Source organism: Marmota monax, unplaced genomic scaffold, assembly GCF_021218885.2.
Source record: "Marmota monax isolate L192 unplaced genomic scaffold, Marmota_monax_Labrador192_F-V1.1 WCK01_AAM20220418_F8-fsc00168, whole genome shotgun sequence".
NCBI classification, from domain to species: Eukaryota; Metazoa; Chordata; class Mammalia; order Rodentia; family Sciuridae; genus Marmota; species Marmota monax.
The window spans coordinates 2,367,119-2,382,720 of NW_026692492.1; the positions used below are offsets into that span (position 1 = coordinate 2,367,119).

At 45.3% G+C, this 15,602-nt stretch overlaps 1 pseudogene; it reads right to left on the reverse strand.

Moving 5' to 3' along the window:
* Positions 1-10,000: 10,000 nt before the first annotated feature.
* On the reverse strand, positions 10,001-10,705 carry LOC124092043 (olfactory receptor 2W3-like; annotated as a pseudogene).
* Positions 10,706-15,602: the final 4,897 nt, after the last annotated feature.

Genomic DNA, 15,602 nt, shown 5'->3' on the forward strand with positions numbered 1-15,602 from the left:
TGAAGGAGTCTCAGGAAGAGGGCTGCTCCCACCAGCTCGGACACCCGAGACCTGTCTGCACAGCAAGGCCCCCTCCTCCCCCACCATCTACCTTCCCTCCTGTCATCTTCCCCACCATCCTGACACCCGCTGGTTCCATTCTGTACTCCAGAGGCTCCGAAGTCTTCAGCAATCTGGGCCTTTTCTGGGTCTCTACTTGAGACACCCCTGCACATGCAAGCTTTTCTCCCTGTCTCTCTCTTACTGCCAATTTAATCCCCAGCCCACCTAGAGGCCCTTAATGGGGACAGTTTCTTTGCCAACACCTCCTGAGACCTCTCTTTCACGTCTCTGCAGTCACTCTCTGCTCTCTGGGCTGTGCTCCTGTGTAGAAGGCTTCAGCCAGTTTCCTGAATTTAGAATCCTGCTCTTGATGCAGGGGGGCCTGTTTTCAACACTGCGTCATGTGCAGAGTGCCCCCTTCTGCGTTATGACCACTGATTTTACATGCCCTCCTCCGTGGTGTTCAATCTTCAATCCCCACGTAGACGTGTAAGGTCCTTCCTTATACTCTGGTGCACTGTTCCAAGTGTCTGTTGGTGCATTTGCTACTGTACATTGCTTCCAGGGAAAATGGGCCTTTTTTACTAGTTAATGTGCCTGTATGGACACAGTCCTTCCTTTACCCAATGATAATTGTAAAATATTTTCTGTAAAATACTTCTCCATAAACTTTTAAAATGGTAATAAATAATAAAGCACCAATTGTAAGTGACACTGCATCTTTCCCCTTCCAGCTGCTCAGATCTTATATGGCATATTTTCTCCATGGTCTCTGGGAGAAGGCTTTGATATTTTTTACATTATTTTCATATCTTTTATTGAGAAAAAAATATTCAATGATAGATATTAATGTGCTGTAGGAAAACCATAGACAAGGACCACTGTGCTGGGCCTCTGGACTCAGTCCTGAGAGGGAGCGCAGCACGTGGCGATGGAGTGGTGCAGGGTCAGTAGAGGAAGGTGGCTAAACCAAGCATCAGCCTCAGAGAGCTCCGCTAAATTGACCTGAAGCCTGCCCAGGATGGTCAGTTACTGCCTGTGGGATGGTGAAGGACAAGGACCCTGATAAGGGATTCACCTGGGAATTTCTACAAACAAATGGATGTAGCAATGGTTCTTTGCTCTAAGTGTATTTCATAAGGATGAGTCATTAGGTTGACTAAACTTTGGCCCAGCAAACATTTATGTCACCTTCAATGGAGCTGTAACATCCGGGCTTCACATCAAAGCTGAGCCCAGGGACAGCTTCACTGGCACACCTATGATCAACCCTACTTACACAACCTTGTGGGCTTGCAGGGGAATGAAGAAAGCTAAGGAGAAGGGTACACTTCTTGAGCAGCGGTCCCCACCACTGTGTTGCTGATGACGCATCACAACTTCTAGGTCTGGTCTGCATTAGAAAAGTGAGAAGGCAAGTGGGGACACTGCAGCTACCTCCAAGTCACACCTGCAGGTGGTGGGATGAAGCGCTATCTTCCCTACTTCCTCCAGGGGGCAGTGTTGCACAGCTTCTGGCCACACTCGTCCTCTCTGTGGGCCAGCGTGTCCATATGAATGCTTCAGAGACTGGAGTGATGCAAATGTAAGTGTGAGGTCACAGCATTGTCTTTCTGTTACTACTATGTGAAATCAAACTCTTTGCCACTTAATGCCCATGAGCAGCCCATAACTAACATGTATCAGTGTGTGCATGTTTTATTTCATCCAAGAATGTGCTCTTTTATCCACTATGCTTGTCCATGCTCACAGAAGTCCTCCCTGAGTAGAGTCAAGTCCAGCCCTGCAATAAAACTGTGGAGGAACATGAGGCCTTTTCTCACTTTTGCTTTAATTCTCCTCATTTAGTAACTGACAGGGGTTCAAAATGCAGATGAGGTTGTAATATTCTTTCAGCTGGTTCAAGTCAGACCTCTTTACCTGACACAAATTAGCCTTGATTTTATTTTCCTGGTGAGAAGAGCTTAGATGGCCCCAAACATTCATTAGCCCCTAGCTGGGATGCACTGGCTGTATGCACAGGTTTCTGCAGAGAAACACAGGTTTTAGGTTTTGGCGTCTAGTAGGCACAGCATATGTCCCCAGCTGGTTATGGGTGACAAGTTGTGTTCCCTCACATGTTCAACATTAGAGAAGCACACCAAGACAAGCATTTAAGAAAGGTTTATTTTAAAAGGCGGAGGTCTACTTCTCCCAGTGAAGCCAGAAATAGACAGGCAGTTGGTCCACATAGGTAAATCCAGTCAGGTCAGGTCAAGGAGGCCAACTGGAGTGAGTCTGAGAAGTTGGAGAGAGCCCTTCCTCCAGCCTCACCAAGATAACCTGCCCCTGCTCCCACCTGTTGCTAAGGTAACCTGCCCCAGGAATTGCCCCTCCCTGCAGGGAGCTGGGAAGTTATTAATTAACATGTCCTGGGCTGTTCCATCCCGCCCTTTCCTGTCCATCTGGTCTTCACGTTTTGGCCACCTCATGGACAATCTCCTGGGCCTCATCATGTACACAGGAAGGAGAGATCAGGGGAGAGAGCCCCAGAACAAAGAAAACCTAAGACCTACTAAAAAAGGCAGAACACCCCCTTCTTGGGATCCCAAGAAACCAGCTATGGCCCCCTCTCCCTCTTGGGAGAAGTCTAAAGGTTACTTTTATTAACATCAACTCCCCTTCACATGCTTGCCTTGGAGAGGTTCCCTACTGTTATGTCTCAACACGTGAGGAAGCAGAACTCCTCACAGGCAAGTGGTCCTATCACCAGGAGGGCGAAGGGGCCAGGGCTGGAATCCTGGTGTCCCAAGAAGGAGGGTGTTCTGCTGTTTCTCAGGGCTTAGGCTTGCTTTGTGCTCCTGCTCTCTGGCCCTCATCTCTCCTTCCTGTGTTATCTTGGTAGGGTGGGGGAAGGGCTCTGAAGGCATTTCCATCCCTCAGGGGACAGCCGCCAACTTTCTGGACACACTCAAATTGGCCTCCTTGACGCCACCTGACTCAATTTACCTATCTCCCCTGATGCCTGTCTAATTCTGGCTTCACTGCTACCCGCCTTGGCCTTATATCTTGGCATCCCTCTGTCCCTACTAGTGAAAGGACACTCACACAATGTCCAAGGACCACACAATGCACCTGAATCCCACTGGAGAGATTTTTTGCTGAGTTTCTGTTCACAGCTAAAAGGCTCAGGGGTCACTCCAGGTAAACTGGGCTAACTGGGCTGCACAAAATTACCACACACAAGACACAAATACCTTTTTCTTTGGGGTCGCTGTGATGGTTCCTCTGACCTTAAGTGTCTACAGGAAGAGAGAAAGAGAGAGAGAGAGAGAGAGAGAGAGAGAGAGAGAGAGAGCGAGAGAGAGCGCATATGCTGACCCTTTTTATTGAGGAGAAGGTATTCAAATGAGGCAAGGGGTCAGGTTTCAGGGGGCTGAGTCTATTTTCCTGATGTCCACTGTCAGCAGGTTGACTGACACCTGGGTAGGCCACACCCAAGGGCACAGTAAGAGAAGGGGACACACAATGCACTTCCATGGAACATTGTATCTTAAACAGGGCAAGGGCTTATATTACAAAAAAACAGGTGAGTGTAGCTCCACCCATGGGGCTGTAGGAAGACATGCCCAGGCACTGGAACCCTAGAAGAGCAAGGCAGTCTAGCAGCATGGGTGTCTGACACCACATTGCCCAGCAAGGGAGTTAACTCAGTCATGTGTGAGGTTGGTCTTTCACAATTTATGGGCAGAGCCTGGAGCAAACTGACAAGGTTGTACCTTCGAAGAGAGCAGCAGCCTGTGGGCACTCACAGGGCAGCTTTATAGCCTGCAAGAGGAATGTCACCAGCATGCTTAGGGGTTATGTCATCTGCTGGAGTGAGGACAACTCTTTAGCAGGCACAGGTTCTTAAGGGAGGCTAAGCAGCATTGCCTCAGGGTCTGCAGATTAAATGGCTCCTCCTAAAATGGTGGATCCGATGCCAACATTTCTCCCTTTTTGTTTTTATACATACTGAGGGTGGGGACAATGGTCTTTCTTCTGTTGCTTGTTTCTGCTGATTAGGGGCAAAGAATCTCACTCCTCTAAAGGGATGAGGTAGGGTTTTAGGTGGGGCTGAGTCTCTGGAGTCAGAGGACTTGACCATGAGTCGTAGGTCTTGGTCTTGGGCATCAGGGCTTGGAGTCTTGAAGGAGAAGTAGTTGATTGACTGGCGGATTGGTGAGTTTCTTTCTCTGATCTTGTCTGTAGGCAATTGAACAGGCATGGTCCTGTTAGGAGAAACACAGAGGATAATAGGGGTTCTGTGAGGGTGAGGAGCCAAGGCCATACTTGACTGAATGCTCCCCAGGGGACTGTTGTCCTAGATGCTGTCTCCCCTTATCTAGCTGCTCTTGGAGCTGTTTGATCCTGTCCTTTACTTCTCCTGACTGGTTGACATAAAAACACCACTCTGGCTGTAGGTATAGGCAGAGGCCTCTTCTCTCTGCTGTTAATAGGTCCAGTCCATGGCAGTTTTGTATAACAAAAGTGGTTAAGGAGTCCAGTTGATTCTGGAGAGCTATATAGACTTGGCTACCTGTTGGGTGTCCCCTTATTAGATTGATTGGGGAACTGAGGAACATGGGTAATGAACGTGGTTATCCACCGTTCCTGAGGCTGGGCCTGCTGTATCCCCAGAGCAGATACTAGGGGAAAAAATTCAATAGCCCATTTGTGGCAAGGGCTCATATGAGTCATAAGAGGGATAGGGACTTCCCCATTCCCTGAGACAAAGACTGTAGATGGCAATAAGAGAACTAAAGCACATAGACCCTTCCATCTGGGGGGCAGGCAACGATATATAGCTGTCCTGCACAGGAAGGAGGCCTTGGGGACTGGTGAGCAGTGTTTGAGACACTGTGTATGAGATGATCTGTCCACACTGACATTTCTGCAAGTCCCCAGAGGTCATATTCCCCTATGAGTTAAAACCTATGGACAAGTTGGAAGAGGGGTACTCTTGAAAGCTCAGGTGAAATGTCAGTGGAGTCTGGGGAGGTCTCACGGAGAACAATGAGCTGCTCAGGCCTAGAGGACCTGCTATTCAATGAGAAAAACCAGCCTTTAGGCCCATCCAACACCCCTGGGCCGGGAAGTCTTAGTAAGGTTTAGCAGATGGTGAGTGGCGTTAACTATCTGAATTAAGAAACTGTCCTTACATCAGGGTTTCCATCTGATTGATAGATTTAGGGCTCGGTCACCTTATAGGAAGAAGACATTAGGAAGTCCTTGGGGCAGCTCAGTAAAATGGTGTTCCTAGTGAGCCTGATCCTGCACCCCACCCCCATCTGACATTCGCAAGTCAGTCTGGACAGTCTAGCAGTATGTCTTGAGAGTGGCTTGATCTGGCTAGGGACGTTGAGATAGTCTAGCTTTAAAATTTGACGGTCCTGTTCAATACCTAGCCTGATCTCATTTGCAGAGGGTTGGCTGATCATAGCATTCCTCTGGGACATGGCTATAGGCAGCAAAGGAACCCTGGGAAGAGCAAGCCCCAGGACACTCTGGGAAATTAGCTAGATTTGGTTTAGGAGACACTGGGTCTGGCTAGAGGGTAAGTACAAAGGTTCCTGCCATGGGGGCAGAGGGGGAAGAGCCACCAGGGTTTTTCTATCCTTTGCAGTAGCCTGGCCTCCTCTGTCTGACAGGAGCCTCCATCAGGAATCCGCCAGAAACTTTGGAAGGTTGAAAGGCCAAATTTTGGAAATGCCAAAGATAGAGGGGGTTGCCATAGAGCGAGATGGGGTGAAGAGTTTGAGATGGGAGTTGTGAACCCAGTTTGGAATGCCCTCGAGTTAGGCCACAGAGGGGTAGGTAAGATAACTCTGAATGGTCCCTTCCATTTTGAGGTTAGTAAAGAGGAGGAGGTGTGGGGAGGAGAGAAGAGGACTCAGTCTCCCGGAGTCAGAGAAGAGCATGAGGCCTTCGGATTGGGCAGCAGTTGGTCAGCATGGGCTCATGGGAAAGAGTGTAAGAGAGGGGTCTTTAGATAATGGAGGAGGTGGGGGTAGGTGAGCTAGAGTAGGAGGGAGCATGGGGACGCCTGACATTAGCTTGAGGGGGAAATGGCCTCCTCCATCTGACAAGAGCAGGGCTGCAACCCCAGTGGGGCCCAAGGGAGGAGTTTAAGGCTGTCTAAATGTAATTCTATCGACAGCTTCGTCAAGGTTGATTTTAGGGTTTAGTTTGTTCCACCTTTCCAGACATCTGAAGATGGAGAATGTAAAAGTGCCCAGGAATGTTTAGGGCCTTTGAAATAATTTGGGAGATTTGAAATGTAAATTCCGGGCCATTATCAGTCTGTGGTGAGCAAGGTGACCCCAAGTGGGGAATGATTTTTTTTTCTATTAAGGTGTCAGCTACTGCTTGGGCCCTCTTATTAGCCTCTGTCCAGCTGCTGAAGGTTTCTAGAAAGATGTGGCATGCTAGACACCACGTAGTCCTGAAAAAGAGGCTTGGGGAGTGGAAGGACAGAAGCCACACTCAAGGTGAAGCAACTGCAACTTTATTCAGCCGTGCTGCATATTTATACAGTTTTCACACTAAGGAACATTTGTGCACCCTATGGTATTTTAAGATACCATAAACAGAAACAAAGCACAGAAGAGTTTACTTATGAACTCCTTACAATGTACCGCCAAGTTTCCCAAGGACAGAATAACATCCCATTATCAAGAGAACATTACAAGGAAGAGCTATAATGAGAATCAGAGCTATGTTCCTCAAGGCACTGACCTGACTAAAGAGGCACATGTCCTTAAAGGAACCCTGCAGGAGCAGGCAGCTCCAGTTAACTCATTCCCAGATGGGCAGCTCCTCACAGAAAGACCAGAAGATATTTAAATCTCCTTACTGTGGGCATGTGGGTGAAGTCCATCTGCCAGTCAGATGCAGGCAAATGGCCTCAAGCTTCATGGACTGGGAAGGCAAGTGGTGAAGTTTTATGTTGGGATTGGGCCTTTGGCAGATGTGGCAAGAGACAGAGAGGGTCTTTAGAAATTTTGAGTCCTCAAGAAGAGGGGGATATAGGACTTAATGTGTTCATAGAAAAAAGACTATTAATTTCTCTATTTCATTTTTTTTATTAATGGTAAAAACCAAAATATCTACTCTAGGCTTATTTAACATATGGACTTTGTATTTCAGATAGATGTTTATATTTTCCTCATGCCCCTAGGCAAGATCCCCACTCCTAAGTTATAAAACTTGTCTTACTTCATTCCAAATTACAATAACTATTTAAGTTTATCTAGAACTAAATTCAAGGTACAAATTTCATATACAACTTACTATCTTTATTTTTGGTAATTCAACTAAAGTCAAAATTAAATCTAATATCAGAAACAAAATGGATTTCTTTTTTGCCATAGTCCCTTTAAATAACTTTTGTCAAAATTAATGATGACAAATCTTTTCTTAGTATTTAAATACTTGTACTATTGTTTATAACTTAGCTGATGATACTATGGCTGATGGCAGGCCTTTACTCAATTTTATTAAATAAAAAAAGGGGGAAAAAGAACCACATAGGATGCACTAGATCTTACAAATATTTCAAAAATTTTCTTTTTTCTTTTTTTTTTTTTTTACAATTTTTTTTTATTGTGGGTTGTCAAAAATTTTCTTAACTGTGATGCTGAGAGTCTTACTTCTACTGAATATGATTTAGTAAAGTATTCAGATTTTGAAGGAGAGGTAAAACCTGTCATCATGATAATGATTGAAAGCCTGACACAGAAAGGAAAATTTTCAGCTGCAAAATTTAGAGCCCTGAAGCTTCACAGGCTTGTCAGGTATGTAAAAATTATGACCAATATCCTATGGACCCATTTCTTTGGTCCTCCTTTAATATGCTTTGCAGTGTGGACTGGAAAAGTCCACCCATGTAACTAGATTAATTGTATGGCTTATAATGGTCAGTTATACTTCTATGTTGATCCTATGGTAAACAGACTCTCTGCAAGTATCTTTACAGAAAAGGACAGCATATAAGAAAAGTAAACCAGCAAATTATGCTGGTCTTCAGGAATTAAGACTATATATCTGCACAATTGTCAGACAGATAATTAAAACAGATTTTTCCTATACAGGCCAGTTATTTACATAACAGATCCAAGAAGGTATTGTTGCCCTAATCATTCTACAATAGAAATTAGTACCTTTCCTAAGTGGACCGATTGTGCAAATATCTTGCCAGTGCAACATAAAATGTCTAGAAATAATGGGCCTATTTTAGAGTGGTCTCCCAGAATTGACAAAGATGATTATACAAGGATGCCATAACACCTGGAGGTTTATTGGTAATACACTAACCCTCAGTGAGATGGCACTCAAAAGGATGTTTTGATGTTTGTCTTCAACCTTCAGAATATTTACATCACTGACAGACCTAATAGACTCCTTAACTGTGAGAATTAAGAGAAAGGATGATGAATATCCTGTAGCCTGTATGAATGCAATTTATCTTATCATACACTAGTTATTGCCAGATGATATTTCAGAACTATCAAATGCTGAAGTTAACGAACAGGTTTGAAACAGGTGCATGCCAATTAACCAGACCTATTCCAGCTCCTGGTCTCATGATCCTTGAGTGACTATATTATATTATTCCTTGTTCCTACAATTACAGGCTTTATGGCTATGTCTCAATTTACAACATGTGGATGTTCCTAATAATTTAAAGATAAGTGCAGATAGAAGGATTGAAACTAAGTTAAAATGCTCTAGAATCCACTGTAATGAATATTGAAAATTAGCGATTGTGGAAAGGCTTAAATGCCATGCTAAATAAAAATGTCTATGTTACTATGGCCAAACACAATGCTTCTCAATAAAATGGAAAAAAAATATTAAGAATCTTCTGATGAGTGTGTTAGAGTAATAATAATAACCTGGATCTTCTAAAGTTATGTTATTGAAATAATGTATTCTACTAATTCTTTTTGTGTTTCTTTTTTTTTAATTTTTTATTGTTGGTTATTCAAAACATTACATAGTTCTTGATATATCATATTTCACCCTTTGATTCAAGTAGGTTATGAGCTCCCATTTTTACCCCATATACAGATTGCAGAATCACATCAGTTACACATCCATTGATTTACATATTGCCATACTAGTGTCTGTTGTGTTCTGCTGCCTTTCCTATCCTCTACTATCCCCCCTCCCCTCCCCTCCCCTCCCCTCTTCTCTCTCTGCCCCCTCTACTGACATTCATTTGTCCCCCTTGTATTATTTTTCCCTTTCCCCTCACTTCCTCTCGTATGTACTTTTGTATAACCCTGAGGGTCTCCTTCCATTTCCATGCAATTTCCCTTCTCTCTCCCTTTCCCTCCCACCTCTCATCCCTGTTTAATGTTAATCTTCTTCTCATGCTCTTCAACCCTACTCTGTTCTTAGTTACTCTCCTTATATCAAAGAAGACATTTGGCTTTTTGTGTTTCAATAGTAGGGCATGATGACCTTGGTCCAAGAATCCAGTGGCTGAAAGATACAATTCCTCAGTTGCCTTTTTAATATATACATTAAGAAATGGTGGAAGCCAATCTGAATAATCACACCTTCCAGTCCTGAAGCAGCAGGCTCTAACCAATCACTACATTTTGTAGTGACTTGGGGTGTTGTCACAGCTTGGATAGCAAAACCTGTCTTCAGATGTAGTCACCTAATAGGTTGAGGCACGCTCATCTGCTCTATTGTAATGCTACTCTTTTGCCCTTTTGTGATAGAATGTTCCATGGAGCCTACCCTTGTGTATTCACTATATGCATTTAAAGAAGTCCAGCAGTTCCCTCTCTTTCCAAGGATCCTTAAAGTCACAGAGCCATCTCTGGAATATTGAAAATGGTTCTTCTGTATGGATGGATGCTTTCTTTGTTGTTTTGTTGAGTTCTTGGAAGAGTCAGATTTTGTGAACCCAGCATTAGCTCACCAGCTAGGACAGTTGGCAAAAACAGGGGTTGAAGATTCTCTGTCTTCCTGAGGATGACTGGATTCTGAACACAGCTCTGATGATGTGGCCACAGAAGACCAAGATGAAGACCAAGGGAGAGAGCAAGATGCCCATGGCCAGGGTGAAGGCGATGCCCTCCACAGCAGTGCTGATGTAGGCCAAGCGGATCCAGGTGGGCATCTCACACAGGACAGGAAGTGGTTCACCTTGTTGTGCAAAGTCATTGGGGATATGACCAAAGAGTTGGACACCACAGAGCCAAGGTAAGACCAGGCAGAGTTGTGGATGCATAAATGCCATATAGTGCAGAAACTTGCAGATGGCCACAAACCTGTCAGAGGCCATGATGGCCACCAGCAGTCACTCCACTCCATGAAGGCCCAGGAACAGGAAGAGCTGGACTTTGCAACCTCCATGGCTGATTGTCACGGCCACTCAGGTTGTGGAGCAGCTGGGGATGGAGCTGGTGGTGAAGCTGAGGTCCAGGAAGGACGGGGAGATGGGGAAGAAATATACAGGTGTGTGGAGGTGGGGATTCAGCTGCGACACCAGGATGATGGTGTGTGGCCCAGTAGTTAGCAGGTGGGCTACCAGGATGACCACAAAGAGGACCCTCTCCAGGTAGAGAGTGGTCAGAAAAACCCAGGAGGAGGAAGTGGCCTGGGGGTTGCCATTGTTCTCACCCATCTCTACTGCACTTGAGGAGTGGTGTCAACACCAGTAATGACAATGGCTGATGCTGGAGTATGGACTCCTAGCCAGGCTTAAAGGAGCACAATATGGGTTTATTTACTCACAATAAATAAACAGTGGTGTGGAGGCTCTGCTATGGTTATTATTATTATCTCCAACTTCCAGAAAAAGAAACAGGCACCCATGTGCTAAGTAAATGTCATCTGTAGAGAGGCAGAGGTGGTCTGCACACAGGAAATGTGGCTGACATCTTCATCTTTATTCACACCTGGTACTCTGGCATTCCAGAGAGGCAAGACCCACACCTGCCAAATTCCAACCTTTGCTTCTCTCACAAGCCACAAGTTTCTGAGCTCCTGTCAAAATCAGAGGCACAAAAGAAGGCTCCAAGCAACCACCTGATAAAATTTATGAAACACCATATACAGCTGATCTTTCAACATCGTGGGTTTCAAACACAAGGGCACACTCGTACAGAAATCTTTTTTAGTAAATTAAACATGTTTAGAGATTTGCAACCATTTGATAAAATCAAAGACAGAACATGTGACTAAATATATAAATTTTAAACACAAATCTAGGATGTCATGAATGCATAACATCTGTGCAGTTATTATGACATTTTATCACTTACTAATATACAAAAATATATAAAAAAGTTAAAATGTATCAACATTTCCACCAACAGAGACCATGCATTGTGCCAGGTGTAAAGAAGAGAAATGGAAACCAAAGCAAAACTGCAGCAGGCATCATCACTGCACGAGAGGAACTCAGGGAGCCTGGCCCTGTGCCCTGACCTCAGCCACCCCTGTGGTGGGAGACATGTGTCGTCCTCTGTCGCGACCCCTTGCCCGCAAGGAAGACGCAACTCAGGAATCTTCTTTCAGCAGTTTATTCAGGCCCTTGATATTTCTTCTTCTCTCTCTCAGATGCCCCTCCCAGCCTTAATAAAGCATCTCAAGCCCCAATGCGAAGCTGCCACGTGGAGCTTTCTCATAGGGTGGTGAAAAACCATGCGCCAACTCTCCCAAATAAGGAGTTGTTTGTCACAGACCACAGCGGAGCCAGCGCCATCTTGTAATGGCGACCATAATCTGCAGAAATGGCAAAAGCGGCTCACCACAGTTCCCCCTTTCTGTTTTCTTAAAACAATACAGGCGAGAGTAGAGGTCCTATCCCACTGTGCAGAAGTGGCTGCATAGTATGGCTCAGTCCTAAGGAGGGCCCTTCCCCAGATCTGAGGCCATATCAGCCGACGCCTTTTTTCGTGGGGCGGGGCGTGGACGCGTCTAACCCGCATGCAATAGGACATGCTCTCCTTGAGGTCCACGTCAAGGATCACTCAAGTGCAGTGCCTTGCCTCGCATCCTGTATCGTGACGATGGTGGACGAAGGGGGATAGCTGAGGCTGAACTGTGGCTGTTTATAACGACAAACAAGTTGACAGCACCCTGAAAGAAAGGCACGGACTTTAAGGCGATAGAAAAGCACTAGTGTGGAAACCCATCTGCGTGCAATGGCAGTAAGACCGGCAGAGTGCAAGGGCTTTCCAACACTAAGAGAATAACAAGGAAAGTCATGTCGATCCCAGTGCAATGTTATAATAACTTGGGGTGTAACGACCATGTCAAAGGTTTACTGTTTAAGATGCGCAAGCCAGACTTGAGGTGAGTTGCCATTTTCTAAAGCTGCAAGAGCTTGTATGATCATAGCCTTATCGTGAGCACTGCGGGCCTTAAGGCGACAGAGAAACCACAAACAGAGGAACATACTGAAGCAACACATTGCGCCAAAAATGCCTACCCCCACCCACTCTTTGAAGAAGGAAAAAGCAGAAGATATCCAATCGGTGAATTGACCCAAAGTCACGGGATCGACACGGGTACTGTTCAAGACAGCTATCTGGGTTAGTTGAGACTGGATCATGTCTTCCGCTGCCATGGACCAATTTCCGGCCAAATATTCGCCAATGATGCGGGAGGCATTCCTGGAATCATTAAATCTGACAGAGGTTATACATAAATGTGCATGTTGATCAATACAACCCAAATGTACTAGGTCAGACAATTCCTCAACTTGAGCTTGAAGCAGATCTATCCTTTGATTAGCAGCCAGAATCCCAGATAAAATGTGTTGATTAATTCTACTTTGAGATTCAAGTATGGTGGATGTTTGTTGAATAACCTGATTAATAGTGGCAGCAGTTTGTACCTGGCTGGCCATGGCTACTCCAGCTGTAACTGCTGCAGCAGCAGATACCGCCACAGCTGTCACTATAGCTGCCGTAATTCCAAAATCTCTACGGGCTCTAATCAGTTCAACAATAGGAAATGACTCTGGATCTGCAGTAACCGGGATCGGGACAAAGGTTGGAATTTTCATAACCACTGCCATAGGCCAGGATCCATTCCAACACTCAGACAAGTAACAGGTAGTATTAGAACAATTAAGCATCCCCTGTGATGTAACATTAGCCAAAAGAAACAGAAACGGAGATTGGAGACAGACTGCTGCGGAGGGTAATGTAGCATTAAACAATTGTGAATTGTGTGAAGTAATTTTAAGTCTCCTACCTCGCTCCGAGTCTTGGGTACTGCCAGAAACATTAAACAGCCAACTTTGGACTCCTAATATTTCCCTGGGGAAACACAAGCACGGACTAGACTAGCCCAATCTGAGGGAGTCATGCAAAATCTAGTAAGTCCCTCCACCTGAGTGAGAGTGAAAGCGGCATCTATGCCATAAGTGCGGACAGATTCTGCCAAGGTTTTAATTATCTTAAAGTCTAAAGGCTCATGATATCTTCCCCTGTTATTGTCCTGAAATACAGGGTATGCAAGTCCCATATCTGTATTAACTGTCCTCCAAACTTGTGCATGAAAAGATCTCCCGGAACCTTGGCTCCCCCCCACATACGGAGGTGGGGCAATCGGCACCATATCTTCTTCTAGATATTCTACCTCCTCCTCCTCAGAGTTTTGTTGACCGATGTTAACTCCCTTCCCCTTCTTACAGTAGGCCTGCGTGCCCTGTGTCTCCTTTTTCTTCTTTTTCATTTTTATCTTATGTAGTTGTTGTAACAATACATCAAGGTCCTCAGAACTCTCTGAGTCGCTTGTGTTCTCAGGCGTTTTTAATTCGGTCAAGTCTGGGTAGAGCCTTCTCCTATTTTTATCTTCAGGCTCTTTTGCCTTCTCACTACTGTTACTCTTAATACTCTCTGCCACTTCACTACATGATCCTTCAGATTTTTCCTCATGCAGTTGCTCAAGAATAGCTTGACCCTCACTCACAGCTTCCTGGCATTTACCATCTGTTATACATCCTCTAACTAACTTCCAAAGTGGTATAACGCCACCCTGCAAGGTACCTTGCTCATGAGCGAAATCTAGATCTTTCCCTAATTTGTCCCAGCTGGGAACCGTAAGACTCCCTGAAAAAGCAAACCAAGGAGCCGCTATATCAGCTTCTCTTAAAAACATCTGCAAAGTGCTCTGCTTTATCTTAAGTCCTTTTGAATGTAACAACCCATCTAGGGCCAACAAAATTGGGCTTGAAGAAGCAACGCCCATAATGTTTTTAGAGCTATAAAGAAAGTGAAAGTACAAAAGTCCCCGCTCTCTTCCTTTTACAGGGGAGCGTCCCTGTCGTCACAACAACAAAAGAAGCACAAAAAACAAAAGCGAAATGACACAACAAAAGAAACACAGAAAACAAAAGCGAAAGTACACAGTGCAGCTGCAATAAAATGTAAGGCTCTCTCTTTCTTTACAGAGGAGCTGCCCCGCTTTGGTCGCGGATCCCACTTATTGGGACTAACCCCGCTTTGGTCGCGGATCCCACTTACCTGGGACTAACCGGTGCACCACCCCTGACTGCTGAAAGTTCTGGTTCCTGGGTTTCGGCACCACTTGTCGCGACCCCTTGCCCGCAAGGAAGACGCAACTCAGGAATCTTCTTTCAGCAGTTTATTCAGGCCCTTGATATTTCTTCTTCTCTCTCTCGCATGCCCCTCCCAGCCTTAATAAAGCATCTCAAGCCCCAATGAGAAGCTGCCACATGGAGCTTTCTCATAGGGTAGTGAAAAACCATGCGCCAACTCTCCCAAATAAGGAGTTGTTTGTCACAGACCACAGCGGAGCCAGCGCCATCTTGTAATGACGACCATCGTCTGCAGAAACGGCAGAAGCGGCTCACCACACTCCTCAATTACACAATGGGGACAGGATTCTAAGCCTCTGGTACATGTGTACAGGTTACCTGCTCAGGCTTCGCACTCCCAAAAGGAAACACAGCCTCCTGGGAGCACCAACAGTCCTGACACCTGTGACTCTCCCCTCATAGTGGAGAGGAAATGACCTAGCAAATACCCCCCACAAAATGCACCCTGCACATTGAACTTCACCTGGAGGAGGCAGAGAAGTGCTCAGAGGAGCATCCTGGGTCCTCAACCCTAGGGAGTCCATCACTCTCCTCACCCAGCATCCAGATTGTTCTGATGTCAGATAAAATACTTAAAAATCTACCATAAAATCAAGTTAAAAATAATATAAAAATGAGACATTTTCTATGATAACACATTCACCATTATCTTATGCAATTTCCAACCTGGGAAGTAAACAGTAGTCATGTAGTTGTGCTCCATTAGGTCATGGCTCAGACTCTGAGCCTGAAGGGGACAACTTCAAATAACACCCACATAAAGCCTGTGACGTGCCCACCCCAGAGCTTGGACAGGGGTCAAGAGCAATTTTTGCTTCTGTAGACCATGGGACAGTGGGACCCGGTGAGCACTGCTGGACCCGGACACTGACTGCCTCACGTTCGTCCCACAGCTTTACCCAAGAGAAGCAATTGCATTTGTGCTGACTGCGCAGGAGACAGCCTC